The 25,995-nt window shown below is 33.9% G+C and overlaps 1 long non-coding RNA gene across 1 annotated transcript; it reads right to left on the bottom strand.

Moving 5' to 3' along the window:
- Positions 1-11,917: 11,917 nt before the first annotated feature.
- LOC120138158 lies at positions 11,918-24,662 on the bottom strand. The gene is made up of 3 exons (XR_005517498.1): positions 24,518-24,662; positions 24,181-24,182; positions 11,918-11,931 (listed from the first exon to the last, which is right to left on the bottom strand). It is a non-coding gene; the product is annotated as an uncharacterized LOC120138158 (long non-coding RNA).
- Between the last annotated feature and the right edge of the window lie 1,333 nt (positions 24,663-25,995).

Raw genomic sequence — 25,995 nt, 5'->3', positions numbered from 1 at the left:
TTGGACTTACCCACAGTGCATTAATACTTTCAAATACTGCAAGCCTGTGGTCTAGATCGACGTGACTTTCTTGTATGGAAAATACAAGCAAGTTTTATTATTGGCAGTTATCTAAGATGACAATCACAACATTCTTCCAGTTGCTTTTGCTCTTGTCAAAGGAGAAGATACAGATTCTTGGGCTATTTTCCTCCGAAATTTACGTGCACATGTTATCACGAGGGAAAAAATATGTTTCATTTCAGATCGCGGAGCTGGGATCAAAGCATCAATGGTTTCTTTGGGTCCAATGTGGTAACCATACTTTGTCCAACATAGGTATTGTCTCCGACACATTGTTACGAACTACCATGGAAGATACAAGAAGAATGATGAGCGTCAATTACTTGTGCGCATGGGTAAGTGAAACTGACGTAATTTGTTTTCTTTCGATCCTTTTGATCATGCTAGTAAGTTATACATTTTTTGATCAGGTTACGAACTACTTCATCAAAATCTTTGAATCAATGCTTCAAGATTTGTGGGTGAAGAATGAGGAAGGATACGATTACATTAGCCTCATCGATAAAGAAATATGGACGAACATATATGATGGTGGATATCGATATGGACACATGACGACCAACTTGGCAGAGGCAATCAATTCAACCTTAAAATGTGCACGTCACTTACCTGTAGCGGCTTTGGTAAAGACTACATATTTTCATTTGGGGGCGCTTTTTGTGAAGCTCAGGGGACAAGCTCAAACCTGGATACAAGGCGGTCATGTGTATCACCCTAGATTAGTTGCAGATCTACATAAAAAAATTGTTTGCATCAAATGTGACGTATGTAACAATTTTCTCTAGAAGGCATGAAATGTTTTGTGTCACAGAGTTGACGCGACCTCTTCAAGGGATTGAAACTGTGTCGTTAAGAGTAAATCTAAGGGATAGAACGTGCGACTACGGGTTTTTTAAAGCTCTGAAATATACATGCTCTTATGTGATAGCAACTTGCTCGCATACACGTCAAGACTATAACCATTTTGTGGATCATGTATACCTACTATCTGAAGTTTTTAAGGTATACAAATTTGAGTTCCCCCCTATAGGTAATGATAAAGACCCTGATGAGGTTCAAGATTAGCTTTCGATTATACCAAATCCGAGTTTATTGAGGGAGCGTGGTCGTCCAAAATCCAATCGAATTCATTGTGATATGGATATTCGAGAAAGATCTAGACAAGACAGAAGATGTGGGCATTGTAGAAACCCAGAACACACTAGAAAAACATGTCCACTTCTGTTGTCATCAAGTAACAATTGATGAGGAAATGATGTAGTTGTTTATCAATTAATAATTATTGTACTTTAATTTGCATTTACTTCAAGTTAATGTTATTTGATAATCGCTGATGAAGATTAAAAAAGCGATACAATTATACAAGATTGGACATTGGCGTTATATTAACAAATAACTTATATTAATGATACAATAAGTATTAAATGGTAAATGATAACCAAAATACAATAACTAATATTAAATGGTAATAAAAAAAATTAAGCAAAATAAATTAACAAAAAGTCCAACAAATTTATCAAAATAAATTAAAATAAATCCAACCATATTAACGAATTAAAGTAAGTATTAAATGATAAATAATAAAAAAATTACAATAAAAAAGTCCAATAAACAACTACAATAAAAAGTATTAAATACAAATATAATAAAAAACAAAATCTATCGATGCCTGTGATGCGAATGTATTCTGCAGGGCGGTGGCTGTCGGTCTCGAGGAGGATTTCTTTGTATCACTGGTTGTGACTCCTCGCTGTCATCATCATCGTCGTTGTCCTCGTCGTCATCGTCGTCCTGAGCAACTAAATTTTGTTGATGAGGAGCTGATGACGATAAAGCACCTCCATAGAATAAGAACCCTGGAGGTGTACGACTAACTATCCTACCGGCCTGCGAAAACTGGGAAAACTCATAAAACCCAGACATCGCTGAGTGTGAAAACTGTACAGGAGGTATTTGTGCTGCGGCCATGGGTGATGAGGCTGAACCCGCTAAATATCCTGTATATGAACCCCAAGTCAGATCTATAAAACATAGACCCGTAATAGCCTCTAGGAGGGGTCACATAACTCTGTGAAGGTGGCGACGGCGGGGTCATAAAACCATGTGATGGTCGCGACGGCGACATCGGGTAAGGGAATGGCGGTGGCGGCATAACATATGGCTGTGGTATGTAAGTCGCTATAGACGGTGGCTACTGTGAAGGTCCTGCTGGTGCAGTTGAGGATGAACCAGAAGCACCTACTCTCCGTCCACGAGTCGGGGGACGATGGTGTTGTGTTGGTGAACGTCTCTGTCGACGTCGTGGAAAGATCGGCCCTCGTGCATCATCGGGAAGCATAAACGATTTCCCGTTTCTGTTGAACCACTCATAATAATCATCACCAACCATCAAGTCATCAACATAAATGGGCTCTCTACGGGGAAGGTGCCGATGTCGATCCTCCCAAAATATGACCCACTCATGATGCCTCACCAGCCAATTTGTATCGGTCTTGCCGCGTCTATCTGTGGCATGCAAGTCGTCCATATTGCGATGTGCTTCCGGAATTGGATGAAAACAACCAAATTGCTGGAGCACGCGATCAGTGGAGTACCACTCGACGGTCGCATAACATATTAAAGGGATCATCGCCATCCAAACATATGATGGGCCCCTCAACTCAGGTGGGATCACCGTCCTCACATCATCATTAGAATATGAAACCCATTCAAACTAAAACAAATATATATAATTTTTATCAAAATAATAATCTAATTATATAACTATAATCTAAAATCGATTTTTAAACATTTAAATTCATACATGTGTGCCAGCCTTCTGATCGATGAGCAGCTTAATTTTTTCTAAATCATCAGGTAGCTCCTGATGATGTTTCCTATCAGTAGACCACCTATTCAAGAAAAAATTTATTATACACTATATAAAATGATTAATATACGAAATCAGTTTTATAATTACCTCAAGAGTAGCGGAAATACGAATGGGTTCTTCACAATGGGACATAAAAAGGGCAATCAATACCATGCCCAAGACTGCAGCAGCAGGAGACATCCACCGATAGCATTTCTCCTGTAGTCAGTGACTCGACACATCTCCCTGTACAATAAAGCCAAAATTGTTGAGCCCCAACTGAGTGATCCGTCCAGACGAAAGTCGACAAGATGTCGCAACCATATACAGTGAACTTGGTTGTGCGATATGTCCGACATCAACAACCCTCCTATTAGCTGCAGTATGCATGCCCTTGCATACATTTTAACTTCATCATCTGACGTGTCCTCACTCAACTCCCGAAAATTGGCATCTAACCAATTTAACGGTATCCGACCACTGTTAAAACTTTTCGGGACATGTCCTAGATTATCCCGACACAAAGCAGTCCAAGAACCCTGCGCGATCCCCGATATCAGATCTCTATCCACCGGAAGCCCCAGGTGCATAGCAACATCCTCAAGTGTAATCGTGCACTCTCCACACGGAAGATGGAATATGTGGGTCTCCGGCCTCCACCGCTCTACTAAGGTAAAAATAAGGTCGTCTAGATTATCCCGCACAAAGCAGTCCAAGAACCCTGCGCGCTCCCCGATATCAGATCTCTATCCACCGGAAGCCCCAGGTGCATAGCAACATCCTCAAGTGTAATCGTGCACTCTCCACACGGAAGATGGAATATGTGGGTCTCCGGCCTCCACCGCTCTACTAAGGTAAAAATAAGGTCTGATTCTATCTTACAGTGACCCTGAAATCTACCTATGTAACCGAATCCAGCCTCTACTAAATACGACAAGACACGGCTAGGTATCACTAACTTAAGATTCCTAATAAATGGATCTAATACGTCTCCTTCTCAAATTAAATAATTACAAATGAATTCTAATCTAATAATCATGCATTAAATAAATCAACAAATAATTACTAACAATTTAAATAAATTAAAACGTTAAAAATGTTACCGTATCAGTAAAGTGTCGAGAGATCCATCCAAGCGAGTAGATCGTCTTCCATTTTATATCTGCAAAAAAATTAATTAAATAAAATATTAAATAAATTAAATACTTAAATAAATTAAATACAAAATATTAAAAATATACCGTAGACAGAGATTATAAGAAAATTTGAGAGAAGTTGAGAGAATTTGGTGTGATGAAAGTGATTGAGGATGAGGGTATTTATAGGGAGAGATTGGGGTGTGAAACGTCGGGGTAGGTGGGTAATTATACCCAAGGCGCACCGCAGGGGGCGCGCCTTACTGACGCGTGGCAGATTCTGGGGTAAGGCGCGGCCCCTGCCGCGCTATACCCCCTATACATACGTGTATACCATGTCAACATAAGGCGCGCTTCAGGGGGGCGCCTTACCCTACGTGGCACCAAATCAACGTAAAACACGTTGCAGGGGCCGCATCTTTCTGCAAAGGGTGTTAGATCGAGAAATATAGTCTGAACGGTGCTTGATTGGGAAATATACTGTTCAACGGTGATATATCGGGAAAATCGCTAAAAATATAATTCATAAAAAAAAGTGATTTTTCATAGCAAAAAATAAAAATTTTAGCTTTTGAGTGTTTTTTTAATCCAAAAATCACCTTAATATTAAAATATGATCGATCAAGCATGAATTTCCCAAATTTTACAGATCTAACACCCTTTCTGACAGAGAGATAATAAGGTGCGTTTCGTTAAACGTGCCTTGCACACGTTGAGAGAAGGCGCGTTGCAGGGGACACACCTTCCATGAGTTTTTTTCGAGCTGGTTGCCACGATGGGAAGACACGTTCCCGAGGATGCACCTTTTTTGGGAAACAGTGACACGTGGAAGGCGTGATGTAGGGGCGCGCCTTCCATTTAATTTTCACTTACCCGACCGTAAATCCTGACCAAAACCCTCCCCCTCACCCTATAAATACTCCCTCATCCAACACTTAAACCACACCAAAAATAGTCATGTATGTTCTTTTTGTACCATTCAATATATTTTTGAAAAGAAAATAAACATGTTTTTAAAAATCAGGATATACTTCGATAGCCCAATATGTCACTTTAGGCTTAATCATGTTTAGGGTGTTACAGGAGCCCTAGGATATTTTTTTTTGAATTTAAATTTTTCTTCAAAATAAATATTAGGATAAAATATGCAATTAATCCCTTGATTATTGTAATCACCAATTTTCACCTATATATATATATTATTTTATAAAAAAAACATAAAACCAAAAAAAGGAAGAAATCCCTTAATATCCAGGGCATTAAATACCCCGACTGTTGCTGCGCCATCTCACTGCCATCTCCACTCCTCTACTGCCATCATTGTGCCACCAACCGAGCTCCTCTCATCAACAGATCACATGCAAATGTAAAGAACAAATTGTAATTTTTTATTATTATTTTGTAAATCTAGTTATAAAAAACCCAACAAACAATTGTAAAAGGAGATATTTTTTTCCTCCATTCAAAAACAAGGAAAGAGCAACGTTCAAACTAAAAAATAAAAAGGTAGGAAGTTTACCTCTCGGTCAAAGCGTCACCGGCGATTGGGGCCTCTGTTGGCTAATTCGAACGGTGAGAGGGAGTGGTTTGTCCCTGAAAGTCATATATCTCAAGGCCAACTCGATCCAACGGATGACGGGGGAGATCGATGAGGCAAAAATCGAAACATTCTCGGTCTTTTTCCAGAGATGGAAGTCGTTTCTCGTGAATCCTAACCCAAATCTGCATTTCCGGTATTGGAGCGAGTTGACCGAGGTAGTTTGGGCCTCAATGACCACCACAGACGGCGGCTGACGTGGTGGCTGACAACAAAACGCGATGGCCAGCTGTAGAGATCTTCACCGATTTTTGGAACGTAAAAAAAAGGGAAAGATTTAAGAGGAAGAATGAGAAAGAAAAAGGGAAATGAAGATCAAATAATAAAAAAGGGATTTTATAGTTGATGAGATTAAGAGAAATGGTAAAATCATTCCCATGCCCTCAAACTCTTAGCACCTTTTACAAAATGGTCCCTAATCTTCCATTCATTTTGTTATTTCTTGAAATTGATGTCCTTATTGTGTTGTTTTCCATATTATATTTAGTGTTATTTTTGGTTAATTCTTGCTCAGGTCCTCCTAACTTTTCCAGTTTTTGCATTTTGGTCACTAGATAGTGTCATTTATTAGTGTTCTTTGAGTGGTAGTGACTATTAATGTAAATTTTCCCTTTTAATTTTATATGTATTTTGTTAAGATTCAAATAAGGAAAATTGTATGTTTGAACCCATTATTTTATGTGTGTATCATTTTGGTCACTGATTACTAGTTCTGCTTTAGTTTTCATTTACTTTATATTTGACATGTAATTTTAATGCGTTTCATTTCAATCCCCTTTCTATGTTCACTTCAATCTTGTGCTGCTTTGTACATAGGATGTTTTATTTTAAATACTTCCGTTTTGATCCAGTTTAATATTTAAGGTCATATTTTTATTTCAACGCATAATGTGTTATTATTTTTATTTTTGAAATGATTTTTGACTCGTTTACCATTGATATGGTTTTTAAAGTTGTTGATTCCACCCCCCTTATATATGTATATATATATTCCTTATATTAAATTACCTAAGTTATTTATAAGTTACTCAATATATATTGTTTTAGTGTTTGGTGGTATTATATACATAAATATACGTGTGTATATATGGTAAGCTTATTTCATGGTTTATTAGGAATGTTCATCGCATGTATTATGTGTATATATATATATATATATATATATATATATATATATATATATATGTTTTTCCTTATATTTATTTAAAATTATTTATTATCTATTATTTAAAATTTTCACAACCATGGTCGTTCGAGGTGAACATTTCTTACTCTGGATGTTGAGTAAGTTAAGTTATTTCGAATCAATCAAATTTTCAATCTCGTAATCATTTTAAAAGACTTGAGACATGTTTTTAATATCTTCATCATATTTTCAAACAGAGCATATTCTCAAATTAATTGAAATTCGATATTTTTCTAGAAATTGGAAGATTTCAAAGTTATTTAACAAGAGAACATATCTGTGATTTTTTTTTTCGTAAAAACAATATCATGAGAAATTTTGGACCTTGAGGAACACTTCTAATTTTCTTAGACGTTAGAAAATTTTGAAGTGTTCTAAAGAGTTGTAAGTTCCAAGTTTTAGCACAATTCATAAAAATCGAGGTGTCTTATTGAATGAGATTAAATTTCAATATTCTTCTAAACGTTAGAGAATGCTTGAAATCACTTATGAAAGACTTTGCCATCAAAATTTTCACAGATTAATTTATGAATTTTTAGGGTTTTCGAGCATAATTCTGATTCTCTTATCCTTTAGAGAATTCAAAGTTATTCTTGAAAATTTAAAAATTCTTTATTAATCTAAAAATATATTAATTTCATACATTAGTCGAGATGAAATATTTGTGATCAAGTGAGCGCCGTTTTTACGAGCGTGGTGAGGGTGTTACCCCTTCCTCACACGTAACCGTGCCCTCGAACCAGATTATGGTTTTCGTAGATCCTAAAGATCCAATCACACCTAAACTGATTGGTGATGACCCCCCAAAACTTCTTTAAGTACGAAACCAATTTTTTTATTCATCGAGTAAAAAAATGGTGCAGCTTAGCGACTCCGATGGGACATTTTTAAAACTAAATGTTTTTAGTGGGCATGACTTTTGCTTGATGACAAATATTTTTTTCAAAGATAATATGTTTTTTTTTGTGTTTGTACAGTGATATGATATTTATAATTTATGTGTATTTAATTTATGTGTACTTTATTTCTGGCATACATAAAACACATTCAAAAAATAAGTTCTCTACCCAAGCTTTATTTGAATTAAGTGGGAGATGGTTTCTATGCCTCCATGAGTAACCCTTCGTAAGGGCTAGTAAACCACTTCCGAGATACAAAGTACCTATACATTCCTGAATAACCCTTTGTATTGGGTATAGGGAAATGCATCCATTTAAATTGAACTCGATTCATATAAGCCTTTAATGTGTGAGAATTGAGTGTTTGGCAGGTCCAAGGGGGCACCGAAAATGACAATTCGAGTACCCTTTTTAAAACCAACTCATCATGTAGAGAATTCAGTAAGCCTACTCCACTAGAGCCATGTGGATAACCTAAGAGAACTATAACGCATTTGGTTAGGGTTTTAATCTCCTTTGCATGTTTTATACACAATACTTATTTGATGTCTCATATATGAATTATATTCAATTATTCTTTCATTTTTGCTAACTCACATTTCTTTAATTATCATTTCTACTAACTTGGTTTCCTTTAGTCATGTTTCGTGCATCGTTGTGTTTTCATTTTTGCATAAACATATTACATTTCATTCCAAGGTATTGATATATAAAATAACTGGTCATTTAGAAGATTCTTGAAACGACAATACCTTTTGTTGGGTCAGATATAATTTCAAAGATTCCTCCGTGGACAAATAAAAAACAACAAGATTCAAGAGACAATCTACCTCCTAAGGTAACAAGTTGGACTCAAGAAGATTCAACACTGAAGCCAATAGCTAAAGATCACGAACCAGCTCGACAAATTTCCTCCATAGGAGAGGAAGCATAAGCTTTGAAGGTTTTCAATATGCCCAAATCTGACGAAGAACGATGCATCAACTAGCCACTCTCATGAGTTGAATAGCTAGAAGACAAAACCATATAATTTTTATTTTCGCTTTCCCATAGTACTGAAACATTGACAGTTCTTCGAGAATTGATCTAAGAGCAATTATTTTGAGATCAATACGTTTGTTACATTCACATTTTACATTTGAATCTGCATCTTTGCATTCGCATCTGCTTCTTTGCATTTTACATTTGAATTCACATCTTTGCATATTTGCATTCATATCTCGACATCAAACATTGCATGATATTTAAGCATTTCCACATGCATCAATCCTGGAGTAAGGGAATAATTCGTAGAGGATTCCGTCACAAAAATCTTGAAAGTAAATTGAATTTATCATGTTCGTACCTAGAGAAGAATTGAGAGCCATAGATATGAAGCTCGGGGTATACCACTTAGATTGTAATTAATTCAGGGGTATGAACCCTTAGTGAGTAATGGGGCATCCTAATATGAATTAAGATGATCATTCCATCCATCATGAAGCTTTATTTCTTGCATTGTCTTGTTTGAATTTGTTTTTGTTCTTTCTTTATTTGCTTAAATATTTTGTAAGTTTGATGCTTGAACTTTTTCCACTTTTTAAGGTTATGAACAATGAAACAAGTTTTAATTTTTTAGTTCTTTGAGTATTAAATGTATTAAAGATTCTTTTAATTCTTCAATAATTATATATATTTGGCAAGTGATAAGATTAGACCTTTCGTATATTGTCCAAAGGAAAAAGTACAATCACTATAGTCTTTACCTCAATTACATCTATTGGAGACCCCAAAGTCGTACCTTTATTTTTTTAGACACCAAATTCATACTTTTACTTTTTCATGTTGAGTCGATCTTTTCATAACACTACTTTTCTCTAAAGATACGACTTCAAAGTCACACCCCTATCTTCTCAGGTGCAAAACCAATATTTTTCAACCTCAATAAAACCCCAGAGACATGGAGTACTAGATATCTATCCATACGTGAATCATTTTGAAAAGAAAAACTAAATTGGGCATCCTGGATCAACTTTCTAAAGATAAGCTCGAATAATTAGGGCATACTCGAAGCCAGAAAAAGAGGAAATACAGGAAACAGTTGAAATAATTCTATCATGCATTAATTATATTGTTTTCATGTGAATAAAAGTTAATCCTAAATATTCATCCCTCTGGGGATACCTCTTTTCCAAAGACTTATGTTATGAAATGATGGACGATTTTCTTTCATTATCCCTTCACAAAACGATAAAATATAACCTTTGTTGTCTCTATTTAAGCCTATAATATTTTTCTTCTGATTCAACCCTAACCAAGAATCAACCTCCACATTAGGGGGCACATGTGAAGAAAAAGTCTACTCGCACTAAAAGTGGATTTTGATCAAACTACGAGGATTAAGCCTTGTAAACTATAGGCAAGGAATAAGAAGACATGTTTTAATTATAATAGGGGACTTATGCTCACATGACATTGAAGTTTTGAGTTCATGAAAAAAAAGGAAAAAAATAAAGAGAGAGAAAGAAATATAATATGAATATAATGAGAAACATTTGTGTGATGTATTTTATCAATGATGACTCTCTTGAGTTTGGTTATCTTCAAACTTAAACATTCAACTTGTTCAAAGTTCTAGATGCTACATTCGTTGAAAGATCATGAATCCTTAAAGATAAAAAAAGAAGGAAGTGAACTACAGGGTGAAAACTCATGAATAGACAATCTAGAGCGATCCGAGAAAATGAAGAAGACATGTGAAAACAAATTCAAATTAAGCAAGGAGAGATTGAAGGCATCAGAAATAATTGATCATTTGTTCGATCACCCTTAAACACTTGTTTGGGCCTATTTATCCTTTTCTTTCATAACCATAAGCCTTGGCCTACGTTATAAGCTTGAAAAATTCTTTCTAATCATACATGAATTTATAAGTGGAAGAGATTATTTCTAGATTTTATTCCACCTCACAGGGTTAATCTTTTTATTTGTAAAAAGTTTTCTGAAATCTTTAATGCATGATAGGGAAAATAATAAAGGGGTTCAAGAAGAACAATGTCACAAGATAAAGACTCAGCAAAGAGAATAAAGCAAAGATTTATGAAACGGTAAAAGTTACAACGCTAAAATGACATCGTACATGCATATTTAGGCATTTGCAAAATAGAAGCATACACATTCATTTTTTTTATCAATGTTTTGACAGGAATTCTAAAGGTTAACAAAGATCTCATTTCACGACTTCGTGAGAAAGAATATGATTTTAACAAAGATTTAGTCCATATTTTCACCATTAAAAGAAGTGAATCTAAACAAAGTATTAGGGACCTCTGGGTTACTGCCTTCGGGTACTTTAAATGCATATCACTGACATATGATAATCTTTTACAAGTTGAAAACTCTTCAAAGATATGATAACCAATCAACATTTTCAATTGAAGGGTTCCTAATTAGAAGAACTTGTCCGATATGGGAGAAAAATTTCATAATGAGAAAAACTTATTCAACCTTGTCTCATCCATTACATAAGGAGTTTGATCAACATTACCATTTCACTTGATTCCATCACATAAAGAGTTGGATCAGCATAACACGACCTTTTCCCGATTCCATCACAGAAGGAGGTGGATCGACATTTACAGTGGAGAGTTCATAATGAGAAGAGTGCATCCAATGAGGGAAAAGAAGTTCATAATAAGAAGAACTTGTTCAACCTTTTCCAAATTCCATTACAGAATGAGGTGGATCGACATTTCCAATGAAGAGTTCATAATGAGAAGAGTTCATTTGTGAGGGAAAAGAAGTTCATAATGAGAAGACCTTGTTCAACCTTTACTCGATTTCATCACTGAAGAAGGTGGATCGGTATTTCCAGTGGAGAGTTCATAATGAGAAGAACTCGTCCCAGAGATAAGTGAAGAGTTCGTAATGAGAAGAACTTATAGCTCAAGAATTTTAAGCAGTCAAATTAGATAAAATTGGTGATTTATATCATTGTCATATTTATGTTCTACAGTAATGAGCAAAGAGGGGCATCTGTAATCACCAAATTTTCACACACACACACACACACACACACACACACACACACACACATACACACACACACACAATATATATATATATATATATGTTATTTTACAAAAATTAAACACAAAAATAAAAAAGAAGAAATCCCTTAATATTTGGGGCATTAAATGCCTTGACTGTTACTGCACCATCTCCACTCCCCTGATGCCATCACTGTTCCACCAATCGAGCTCTTCTCATCAATAAATCACATGCAAACATAAAGAACAAATTGTAATTTTTTTATTATTTTGTAAATCGGGTTATAAAAACCCACAAACAACTGTAAAAGGGGATATTTTTTCCTCCATTTGAAAATAAATGAAAGCAGAGTCTATCGGCTCCTATTTTCCATTTTTTGATCCTCATTCGAAAACAAGGAAAAAGAGAAACATTCGAACTAAAAAAATAAAAGGTAGAAAGCTTACTTCTTGGCCAAAGCTTCACAGGCGATTGGGGCATCCATTGGCTAATCCGAACAATAAGAAGGAGTGGTTTGTCCCTGAGCGTCATATATCTCAAGGCCAACTCGATCCAATGGCTGACTGGGGAGATCAATAAGGTGAATCGAAATGTTTTTGACTTTTTTGTGGAGATGAAACTGCATTTTCGACGTTGGAGCGAGTAGACTGAGGTAGTTTGGGCCTTAACGGCAACCGATGTGATTCTTTCACTGATTTCTGGAATGTAGAAAGAATGAGAGAGTTAGAAGGAAAAGTGAGAAAGAAAAGGGGAAATGAAGGTAAAATAATAAAAAAGGGGTTTTATATTTGATGAGATTAAGAGAAATGGTAAAAATCATTCTTATGCCCTTAACTCTTAGCACCTTTTACAAAATGGTCCCCAATCTTTTGTTCATTTTGTTATGTCTCGAAATTGATGTCCTTATTGCGTTATTTCCAATATTCATGTTTAGTGCTATTTTTTTTAGTTTATTCTTGCTTAGACCCTCCTAACTTTTATGTGTTTTTGCATTCTGGTCACTAGATAATGTCATTTTTTAGTGTTCTTTGAATGGTAGTGACTATTAATGTAAATTTTCCCTTTTCATTTTATCTGTATTTTGTTAAGATTCAAAGAAAGAAAATTGTATGTTTGAACCCTATATTTTATGCACATATCATTTTGGTCACTGATTACTAGTTTTGCTTTAGTTTTCATTTACTTTATATTTGACTTGTAATTTTAATGCATTTCATTTCATTCCCCTTTCTATGTTCACTTCAATCTTGTGCTGCTTTGTACATAGGATGTTTTATTTTAAATACTTCCGTTTAGATCCAATTTAATATTTAAGGTCATTTTTTTATTTCAACGCATAATGTGTTATTATTTTTATTTTTGAAATGATTTTTGACTCGTTTACCATTGATATGGTTTTTAAAGTTGTTGATTTTCCCCCATATATATGTATATATATTTGCCTTATATTATACTACTTAGGTTATTTATAAGTTGCTTGTTATGCATGATTTAGGCGTAGTATATATATATTAAGTAACATTTGTGCTATGTATATATTGTTTAGTGTTTGGTGGTAATATATATAAATATACGTGTGTGTATATATATGGTAAGCTTATTTCATGGTTTATTAGGAATGTTCATCGCATGTATTAATGTACATATATATGTATGTTTTTCCTTGTATTAATTTCTTATATTTATTTAAAATTATTTATTATCTATTATTTACATTTTTTCACAACCATGGTCATTCGAGGGGAACCTTTCTTACTCTGGATGTTGAGTAAGTTAAGTTCTTTCGAATCAATCAAATTTTCAATCTTGTAATCATTTTAAAAGGCTTGCGACATGTTTTTAATAGCTTCATCATATTTTTAAACAGGACATGTTCTCAAATTAATTGGATATTCGATATTTTTCTAGACGTTGGAGGATTTCAAAGTTATTTAACGAGAGAACATATCTTTGATTCCATAAAAACAATATCATGAGAACTTTCGGACTTTGAGGAACATTTTTGATTTTCTTATATGTTAGAAAAGTTTGAAGTGATCTAAAGAGTTGTAACTTCAAAGTTTTAGAACAATTCATAAAAATTGAAGTGTCTTCTTGAATGAGATTAAATTTCAATATTCTTCTATGTTGAGTTAATCGATTGACGGAATTGGCCAAGAGGGGGGTGAATTGGCAATAAAAATTTTGGTGGAAGCTTTTGCAGAAAATTGAAAGAAATTGCACAGCGATTTAGAGTGGTTCAACTTTCTCAACCAAAGTCTACGTCCACTACCTTAGATATCCACACTAAGGATTTTCCACAAATTCACTAATTTGTCTTTCTTTTGAGGACAAAGAGTAACCTTACAAACCCTCAAGAATTATACCCCAAATTCTTGAGAACACTCTCTCCCAAAGAGAACAATACAAATTTGCAAACTTACAAGGAAATCCTCACAAGGTAGATTGTTTGCACAATTCTAGAACAAAGAAAAGAACACTCAAAAATGAATACAATTGAGCACAATAAGTGTTCTTGAAAGCAAGATGAATAATGAATGAAAAATAGGCTTGAAATGCTCAAACTTGAGGTTTGATGCTTTCTCTTTGATTCTCTCTTGATTCTAGTTGCTTGATATTTGTTGTTTTTGATCAATGGCTTCTAAGCTTGCTTAAATACACCTTGAATCACTTCTTAACGTTGGGGATGATTAGAGAAGATAATATAGCCGTTTTAGTGTGAAAACAATTAATAAAACAGCTTGGAGCGTGGGGGAAATCGGTACCCCCTATGGGGAATCGGTTCCCTAAGTGTAAAATTCAAATATTTCGACCGTTACACAGGGGGGAATCGGTACCCCTGGGGGGGAATCGGTTCCCTCCGAGCATACTGGAATTCTCGGAGCCAAACCATTAAGGGGGGAATCGGTACCCCCTTGGGGGGGGAATCGGTTCCCTCTGAGCAATCTGGAATTTTTGGCTTTGAAATGGTTCGAAATACGTTGTAAAATTAATTTGAAATTTTTTTAAGATTAAAACTTAATTTTACACTTGAGTAAGGATTAAAAATGATTTTTAAAAGATTTAGAGTAATGTTTTGATATTCGAATAATTATATCGAATATACTTAGAAAACCTTTATTGCACAATCTTAAAATTCATTTAACTTAATTTGTTATATCGAGATATCAAAATGTTTTCAGCAATCTCCCCCTTTTTGATATAACAAAACATTTTAGTAATTTTAAGATTTTGAAATCAAAAACCGACGTTTTTGAAAATTACTCCCCCTTACTTTAACACTTACTCCTCTTTTAAAACATTTAACACTTCTCCCCCATTTTGTTAAATCAAAAAGACATTTGTAAAGAATTTAAACAAGGTTTTGAAATCATTTAGCCAATTGAATATAATTTAAGCTGCTAAGATCACAATCAAGAGAAATGTTAGCCATTAGTTTCATAATCAATATTCATAATTAATGTGACATGGAAAAATTGGTCATATTGCTAAAATAATGTAAATGATGCAATAAATTTAACTAAGCCAAATATATAAGCTCAAACGTCCAAACAAATCCAAAGTCTAACAATCCTCAAATTCAAACATTCCAAAATATTCAAAATGTTCAAGCAATAATCCTTTAGTTTAAAGTTTTAAAACTAAGCATAGAATCAAACATCCGGATCGGGAGGAGGAAAACGAGCTCGCATAGCGGCCATTTCGTGAGTGAGTTCATTAATACGCGCGTTGGTTGCTTCGTTGTTTTCGGCTTCATCGATGTCTCGCATTAATTGTTGAAGCTCGGGATCATCGTCAGCTTCTGGTTGAGCTCGTGAAGAACTAGCTCCTGGAGTATGTTCAGACGATCGAATCCATTCACCGGTTTCCTTAACCTTTATCCATCCTTCTCTTGTAAGGAAAAAGATTAATTTGTTTTCTTTAGAGGAAATGAGGCATTTAGACCAACTCTAAGCCCGCTTTAGAAATAGGTTACTCAAATGCAACCGTAAACTAGAGATGAACAGAGTTTCTTGTTAGGTACAAGGTTTACGGTTTCAACAATTTCAGCAAAATGATCTGAGGTAGGTTTATTTTAATACCGTTTTCAAAACAATGTAACCACCAAAGATCCAGGCTCTAAGAGTAGAATAACGACATCCGGATGGTCGAACCACCAAGAAATCATTAGATGAAGAAACGTTCCATGAAGGTCTAAGACACTTGCACTATCCCTTCTTTATAACGAGATCCTAAGATTTGTTTCTCATTTGAAATACCATCATTATCTAATCCGAATGCATTGGCTATGTAAGCCAAGTCAATATATAAGAATTATCCTAGGAGGTAGGAACGAATTCCTATGGTTTCGGTTTCAGTTCGGTTTTTAACACAAACGGAATTAGAATAGAAAATACGAACAAGTTGATGGTAGACAATGGGTTCAAGATCAAAAAGTTTATCAAATTTCCACTCCTGTAAAAGAGGAAGATATTTAAAATTAATATCTAACATAGCTTGACGAGAAGGAATACGTTCTTCTCTAATTTTGTAAGAGTCGAAATATTGATAATACCAAAAACGATGATTTCTAGGACCAGGATGATTAAAGCACGAATTTTGGATAGTCAAATTAGGATCAATGGGATTAGGATTAGGAATTGGATTTTCAGGAATAGGAGGAGGATTTGGAGAAGGATTTGGAGGTGGATTTGGTTGACGGTGTGAGCGACTAGATGATGACCTAGCACGTTTAGGATTGGACATGGTTTAGAAAATCGGAATAGAATGGATAACCTGCAATTTAGAAAATACATGTATGCAATTCAATCAATCCCAAAACTGAATTGAGTCCTTAATATTTCAAGGTTCTCTAAATCAATCCTAATGGGCAAGGTTTTTGAAAACTTTTGAAAAATACGATTTTGAGAAACAATATATGTATAGTTTCAACAACATAATTCAATCAAAACACAATAATGTGAAAACATTGTTTTTTCAAAAATTTCAAAATTATTGAACAATTCTTGTGTTTTTGATGAAATTAGTTGTAATACCTAGTTTCTAATCACTGAACACTCAATGCCCGATCTAAAGTTCAACCTAGAACTAATTAAAACTAGTTCTATGTTCATAAATTGATGAAATAGAAGTTTTGGAAAACTACCTTGAAGGATTTCGGATTTGAGTGAGATTAGATGAAGTTTGCACGTTTTTTATGATTCCAACAGGTTTAGAATATGATATTTGAAGTGAATTCCGATTAAAAACGTTGATTTGAGGCAAGAATGGAGATTTGAGAGAGTAGAGGGAAGAAACGGCGTGAAGAGAAGAGGATTTGAGCAAAGAAAATGAGGTTCTGCCTGATAAAACCAAAACCCCATGGGGGTATCGATTCCCCTGTGGGGAGGGGGAATCGGTTCCCCTTCAAAGGGGGAATCGATTCCCTCATGGGGGTATCGATTCCCTCTGCACCAAAATGCTAAAATCCGATTTTAAACACACAAAATGCTAAATTAATTTTCTCTAGTGATATTGGCAACTCATATATTGAAAATTAATCATGTTCAAACAATCAAATTATTCTTTAAACGATATTTGAACATAAAATTAATTTTTCATCAAGAATCCTAAACTCCCCCTAACTAATAGCAATGAATGCAATTAAAAATTAGCATTTTTCATTTAGTCTTAAAAGTGCTAAAATTATTTTAAACACTAAGTGAAGATAGGTTGGTTAAACCTAATTCTCTCCTAAGTGTCCAAAATCTTTCCTTGTCTAAAGGTTTTGTAAAGATATCCGCTAATTGGTGTAAAGTATCAACAAATTCTAGAACTACATCTTCCTTAGTGACATGGTCTCTAATGAAGTGATGTCTTATTTCAATGTGCTTAGTTCTAGAGTGATGGGATTTTTTTAGTGAGACAAATAGCACTAGTATTGTCACACTTGATAGGATGGTACCAACTTCAATTCCATAATCAAAAGTTGTTGTTTCATTCATAAAACTTGTGCACAACAACTACCAGCTGAAATGTATTCGGCTTCAGTGGTAGATAATGATACACAATTTTGTTTCTTTGAAAACCAAGAAATCAGCATATTTCCAAGGAATTGGCAAGTACCGGAGGTGCTTTTCCTATCTAATTTGCATCCTCCATAATCCGCATCAGAAAAAGCATGCAAGTTAAAGCTAGAGTCTCTAGGATACCAAAGACCTAAACTAGGAGTGTCCTTAAGGTATCTAAAGATTCTCTTAACAGCTAGTAAATGTGATTCCTTAGGACATGATTGAAATCTAGCACATAAGCAAACACTAAACATAATGTCCGGTCTACTTGCAGTTAGATAAAGTAGAGATCTAATCATTGACCTATATAATTTAATATCTACATATTTACCTCCTTCATCTAAGTTAAGCTTTGTTGAAGAGCTCATTGGAGTGTCATGAGGTTTGCCATTTTCCAGTCCAAACTTCTTGAGCATATCTTTGACGTACTTAGCTTGATTGATGAAGATGCTATCTTTTCTTTGCTTGGTTTGGAGTCCCAAGAAAAATGAGAGCTCCCCCATCATGCTCATTTTGAATTCACTTTGCATTAGCTTGGAAAATTCTTGGCAAAGAACATCATTAGTAGAACCAAATATTATATCATCAACATAAATTTGAACTACTAATAAATCTTTACCTTTATGCTTTAAAAACAATGTAGTGTCAACCTTCCCTTTTGAAAAACCTTTTTCAATTAAAAAATTTGACAATCTTTCATGCCAAGCTCTTAGAGCTTGTTTTAAACCATAAAGTTTTTTTGTCAATTTAAGAACATGATCCGGAAATTTTGAATCTTCAAAACCTGGAGGTTGTTCCACATACACTTCTTCTTTTATAAAACCATTTAAAAATGCACTTTTAACATCCATTTGATATAATTTAAATTCATGAAAACATGCAAATGCTAGTAACATTCTAATTACTTACATCCTAGCTACGGGAGCATATGTTTCATCATAGTCTATGCCCTCTTCTTGAGTATACCCTTGAGCAACAAGTCTAGCCTTGTTTCTCACTATATTACCACTCTCATCAAGCTTATTCCTAAATACCCATCTAGTACCTACAATAGATTTATTACTAGGCCTTTCAACTAATGTACATACTTTACTTCTCTCAAATTGATTTAACTCTTCTTGTATAGCCATAATCCAATGTTCATCATTTAATGCTTCTTTAATATTCTTAGGCTCTATGCATGAGATAAATGCAACATAATTACAAATATTTCTAAGAGAAGATCGAGTTGTTACCCCTTTGGATGGATCACCTATAATTTCACCATCCTTGACATAGTTGTACTCTCTTGGATAAGATATTTCCCTTTCTTCAATGGTTGGATTCTCAAGAGGATCATGAGTTTCCTCATTTTTCGTTTCTTCCTTTGATGATGGTTCTCCAACGTCATGTCTAACGTCATTTGTATTTATAACACCTACATCATCATTCACACAAGAATCCTTCCTCGGAAGGGGATTATCATCGAAAACAACATGTATAGACTCTTCTACAACTAAAGTTCTTTTATTAAATACTCGATAAGCTTTAGAATTTAAGGAATAACCCAGAAAAATTCCTTCATCACTTTTAGCATCAAATTTGCCAAGTTTCTCTTTTTCGTTGTTTAAAACAAAACATTTACATCCAAAAGGATGAAAATAACTAATATTAGGCTTTTTATTTTTGAAAATTTCATATGGAGTTTTCTTTAAAATTGGCCTAATCATTACTCGATTTATAACATAACAAGCGGTATTTGTGGCTTCCACCCAAAAATATTTTGGCAAATTATTTTCACAAAGCATGGTTCTAGCCATTTCTTCTAAAGTTCAATTTTTCCTCTCAACAACTCCATTTTGTTGAGGGGTTCTAGGTGCTTAAAAATTATGGCTAATACCATTAGAATTACAAAACTCAATAAATCCAAGATTTTCAAATTCAGTGCCATGATCACTCTTAACACTAGTTATAGAGTAACCTTTTTCATTTTGGATTATTTTTGAAAATGTGATGAAATATTCTAATGCTTCATCTTTAGTACTTAAAAATAGAACCCAAGTATATCTAGAATAGTCATCTACCAAGACAAATGCATATTGTTTTCCACCCAAGCTTGTAGTCTTAGTTGGCCCAAAAAGATCTATATGGATCAATTGTAATACTCTACTAGTTGATACATCATTAATGGATTTAAAAGAAACTCGCTTTTGTTTTCCTTTAGCACAAGCATCACAGATTTTATCATTATCAAATTTAAGCTTAGGCAACCCTCGAACTAAATCACCTTGAATTAGCCGTTGCAAAATACTCATACTAGCCTGTCCTAGTCTTCTATGCCATAACCAACTATCATGTTCATCCTTAGCCACTAGGCACAAATTAGTCATATCAATAGAATCTAAATGCACCATGTATATGTTTCCTATTCTATGACCAACAAGTATAATCTGATTAGATGCAATGTCAATGACTTTACAACCATTAATATCAAACATGACATTGAATCCTTTATCACAAAATTGACTAATACTCAATAGATTACGCTTTAATCCATTCACATATAAAATATTCTTAATTTGTATGGTAGATGTATTACCGATAGTACCAATACCTTCAATGTGACCTTTTGAATCATCACCAAAAGTCACTTCTCCTCCATTTTTGGCGTTAAGCTTAATGAACCAACTTTTGTCTCCAGTCATGTGTCTTGAGCATCCACTATCAAGGTACCATGAGTTTGAATTTGTTTCTTGTGCCTTGTAGCAATGCTCCTTTTCCTACAAACATAGATTAATTTCTAATTTTTGGTACCCAAATTCTTTTGGGTCCATATTCATTAGTTTCCAAAATCCTAGTCCCCTTAGGTATCCATTTGTGTAGGATATCCTTATCTTTAGTAGTAATGAGCTCCTTAGGAACCCATATACTTCTAACGATTTTTCCATTAGAGGTTCTTTGGGGACCTCTATGATTGTAGTTTTTAAAACTTTTTCTAACAAAGTTGGATTTTGAATTTTCTCCACTTTCAAAACGTTTTGTTCAAACTTTATCAAAATAAGCTTTAAGATCATCAATTTTCTTTTGATGATCATCATTGACCTTTGAAAGTAAATTTTGCAAATCTAAATTTTTCTTTTCAAACTCTTCTAGTTTGATTTGCAAATCTTTGATTTTACTTTCAAGATCGTTGTTGGTTTTGGATATGAGTTTATTTTCATTTTTTAATTTTGAAACATCATTTTTATATTTTAAAAACAATTTCTCATAATCCGAAGCCAACCCATTATATTCCTCTAATAGCTCATCATAGGATAAATCATCAAAATCAGATGAGTTAAAGGTTACCTTAGAATCTTCCCCGAATGCCATTAAGCACAAGTTTGCTACTTCTTGTTCCTCTTCATCGGAACCTTCTTCATCGCTCCATGTAGCCATATGAGCCTTGTGCTTATTATTTGATTGACCTTTTCTCTTTAATTGTGGGCAATCATATTTGACATGCCCCGGCTTTTTGCATTCATAGCAAATGATCGGGTCATTCTCTTTTGGTTCATTTTTGAGGCCTTCATTTCGTTTGAATTTTCTTCCTCGGTAAGGTCTCATCATTTTTCTGAACCGTTTGGCAAACAATGCCATTTCCTCGTCATCGTCATCTTCATCTGAATCACTCTCATTTTTTGTGGATTTGAGAGCAACTCCAATGTTTTTCTTCTTCTCCTTCTCCTTTGGTGTCTCTTCAATCTTATCAAGGTCCACCTCAGCTTCAAGCATCTTTTCATGAGTGAGGAGTGAATCGATTAGCTCTTCAAGAGTTAAGGATGTTAGATCCTTAGACTCGATGATTGCCGTCTTCTTTGATTGCCACGATTTTGGGAGGGAGTAGACTAACTTCCTCACAAGCTTTTCATTTGAAATGATCTCTCCATATGATTTGAGACCATTGACAATCGTTGAAAATCTATCCGTCATAGCTTTGATATCTTCATTTGGTTTCATCCTGAAATTTTCATAGCTATGCGTTAGAATACTAATTTTAGATTTCTTTACCTCATCGGTACCTTCATGAGTGACTTAAAGTTTGTCCCATATTTCTTTGCCGGTTGTACAAGATGAAACTCTTTCGTATTCATCTGGTCCAAGAGCACAAAATATGATATGGATGGCTTTGGAGTTGAGCTGTAACATTTTTGTCTCTCCTTCACTCTATAATCTTGGATGAGTGAGAGGCTTGAAGTATCCTTCTTCTACGACATTCCATGCTCCCATTTCACTTGCTTGAATGAAGTACATCATCCTATTTTTCCAATAGGCATAATTATCCCCATTGAAGAAAGGAGGCTTGTTGACGGGCATCGAATCGAGACCGGAGTCGAAGTTTGAAGTAGAGGCCATTGATGACTTTGATTATCGATGTAACTCTTTCCCGAATTGACTCAAGAGGCGATTAAACCTTCAAATGAGTTAGGCTATGATGCCAATTGTTGAGTTAATCGATTGACGGAATTGGCCAAGAGGGGGGTGAATTGGCAAAAACAATTTGGTGGAAGCTTTTGCAGAAAATTGAAAGAAATTGCACAGCGATTTAGAGTGGTTCGACTTTCTCAACCAAAGTCTACGTCCACTACCTTAGCTATCCACACTAAGGATTTTCCACAAATTCACTAATTTTTCTTTCTTTTGAGGACAAAGAGTAACCTTACAAACCCTCAAGAATTATACCCCAAATTCTTGAGAACACTCTCTTCCAAAGAGAACAATACAAAATTTGCAAACTTACAAGGAAATCCTCACAAGGTAGATTGTTTGCACAATTCTAGAACAAAGAAAAGAACACTCAAAAATGAATACAATTGAGCACAATAAGTGTTCTTGAAAGCAAGATGAATATTGAATGAAAAATAGGCTTGAAATGCTCAAACTTGAGGTTTGATGCTTTCTCTTTGATTCTCTCTTGATTCTAGTTGCTTGATATTTGTTGTTTTTGATCAATGGCTTCTAAGCTTGCTTAAATACACCTTGAACCACTTCTTAACGTCGGGGATGATTAGAGAAGATAATATAGCCGTTTTAGTGTGAAAACAATTAATAAAACAGCTTGGAGCGTGGGGGGAATCGGTACTCCCTATGGGGAATCGGTTCCCTAAGTGTAAAATTCAAATATTTCGACCGTTACACAGGGGGGAATCGGTACCCCCTGGGGGGAATCGGTTCCCTCCGAGCATACTGGAATTCTCGGAGCCAAACCATTAAGGGGGGAATCGGTACCCCCTTGGGGGGGAATCGGTTCCCTCTGAGCAATTTGGAATTTTTGGCTTTGAAATGGTTCGAAATACTTTGTAAAATTAGTTTGAAATTGTTTTAAGATTAAAACTTAATTTTACACTTGAGTAAGGATTAAAAATGATTTTTGAAAGATTTAGAGCAATGTTTTGATATTCGAATAATTATATCGAATATACTTAGAAAACTTTTATTGCACAATCTTAAAATTCATTTAACTTAATTTGTTATATTGAAATATCAAAATGTTTTCAACATTCTAGACGTTGGATAATGAAATCACTTATGAAAGACTTCGCTTGTCGAAATTTTCACAAATTAATTTATGAATATTTAGGGTTTTCGAACATAATTCTGATTCTCTTAGCCATTAGAGAATTCAAAGTTATTCTTGAAAATTTAAAAATTCTTTATTAATCTAAAAGCACATTAATTGCATACATGAGTCGAGATGAAATACTTGTGATCAAGTGAGCGCCATTTTTACGGGCGTGGTGAGGGTGCTAACCCTTCCTTACACGTAATCGTGCCCCCGAACAAGATGTTGGTTTTCGTAGACCCTAAACGTTTTTGGTGATCCAATCACACCTAAACTGATTGTTGACGACTCTCAACATTTCTTTAAGTACGAAACCAAATTTCTTATTCTCCGGGTAAAAGATGGTGCGTACAATTATAATATGTTTTTTATTGAGTATTTAAATTATAAAAACATAGAATGCTCATTTGAGTTAAAAATAGGGTAAACTACACCAATGGTCAGTAATGGTTGAGTAAGTTTTTCGTTTTTTCCACTAAAGTTTCAAAAGTAACAAATTGTTCACTAACATTATCGATTTATAAGAAATCAGTCACTCGTCATTAAATGCCGTTAACATGGGTATGGGTGACTGAAAGCTTATGTGGCCGTTAACCACTTACCTGGAAATGTTGAATGCCATGCTAGAAAGTCATTGGCCCATCTAGAATACATGTTTGGAAATTCAACAAGCTTTTGTTCTTCTATTTGGAGAAGCTTGTTACTATTGGAAAATTTGTTAAATTGAAGACATTTAAGCTTCCGTCGAAGAAGACAACTCATTTTGCTCTAATGAAGAAGAAGCTGACTGCTACTAAGGTGAAGTCTAAATCTGTTGCCAAATCCGAGAAGAGTTCTAAACTGACTTCTAAGGCTCTGGCGAAGACAAAATATGTTTCTAAGCTGAAGTCTAAAGCGGAGGCAAAAGAATTTTTTGGATTCTTCCCTCTATAAATTTCTGCGTTAAAAAAATCTTGTCTCGTTTTCTCTATATTTCTGCAATATTTTTTCATACATGTTGGCTCTGAGATAAAATTTAAATAATTTGTTACCTTAGCTTTGCAGTGGTTAGAAAAGAGGGAAAGTGGTAACTGAAATTGTATGCTTTGCTCTGATGATGGCTGCCATTTATGATCTTTCTACGACACTATTGTACTGAAACATTTTACGAGTTTCTATGCATCAAATTATCACCTTATGCTTTTGTAAGGTTGTATTTATGACTCAAATGCTTCTAACTCATTCTTTCAAAATCCTTGATATATATGAGTTCCAGAATCAACATGCTTTGTAAAGGATTTTTTTTTCTCAGCAGGGGTTGATATATATGAGTTCCAGAATCAACATTTATAATTCAAGGATTATATATAATTTCAAATCGATTTTTTTAATTTAATTAATAATTTTATTTTTTTATTGAAAATAAAATGTAAATCATTTATATTTAATTAATTTTTTTATCAAAGTTTAACAAAAATCTACTTTAAATCACATAATTTAAATAATAAAAATGAAATTATTAATTAAATTAAAAAGATTCGATTTGAAATTATATATAATCCTTGAATTATAAATGTGAAAAGAAAAATATTAAAATTATTTTAAAAATAAATAAATAAATATTAAATTTAATTTTTATTTTAATAATGTATGAATCAATTTATAATATATATAAAAAATCTAGGTTCAATTATCACTATGAGAATATTTCTTTTTTTCTCTGGTATTAACTAAAATATATAGGGTATTGTGTAAAATATAATACAAACCTAAAGAGGCCAGTAGTAAGGTGTGTGCAAGCATACCCGAGGTCCCAAGTTTGATTCCTACCCCATGCATCCTTTGTTCTTTAGCCTTTATTTCCCATTTGAATTTTGTCGGCGTCTGATTGGATAGAAAAATAATTTAATTAAATAAATTTAAATTAATAAAAATATATCATCCAATCATTTATTGACAAGTGTCACTAACGTGACATGTCATTTTCCTATTCTGACACATGTCAGATCCTGATTGAATGATTAATTTATTAAATTATGACCAAATTGAGTGAATATATAAATATTAAGGATTAAATGTAAAAATATACCAATTCTTTTAACTGTCACATTAGCATTTTCATCAAATATTAACGACTAGTGGTCTAATTGAACAAATTAAATAGTTAAATGGATTGATTGATAGAATTGAAAGATCGGTGGCAAAAGTAAAAGGGCTACATAGTGAAGTGGTCAACTGAGTAGTTTACCCTAATAATTAATTAAGATTTTAGGAAAACAGAAATTAATGAAAAATATAACATTGAAAAATAGAAAAATTTGTATCACACAAGATAATTTTTAACTACTTTTATAAGAAAAAGGAAAATACTTTGTTAGAGTGTGATTCGAATTCAAAATGATAGAAATTAATTAATATTTAAATTTAGAAAAGTAAGAATCCTAGTTTGATTAAAAGTAGATAACCTTATTAAAAGTAGATTTCTAATTTATTTAGTTTTCCTTTGTAATAAACTATCTCCTTATAAATAGATATTAAGGGTTAGAGTTAGAGATTAAGTTGCCCACAAGGACTCCTCTTGTATTCTTCTTCTCTTGACATTAATGAATTTTCTTCTCTTTTGC

This window comes from Hibiscus syriacus, unplaced genomic scaffold, assembly GCF_006381635.1.
Source record: "Hibiscus syriacus cultivar Baekdansim isolate YM2019G1 unplaced genomic scaffold, ASM638163v2 tig00110678_pilon, whole genome shotgun sequence".
Classification (NCBI taxonomy): domain Eukaryota; kingdom Viridiplantae; phylum Streptophyta; class Magnoliopsida; order Malvales; family Malvaceae; genus Hibiscus; species Hibiscus syriacus.
Note: the sequence above shows the minus strand (reverse complement) of the source record. Positions and strands in the feature narration are given on the sequence as shown.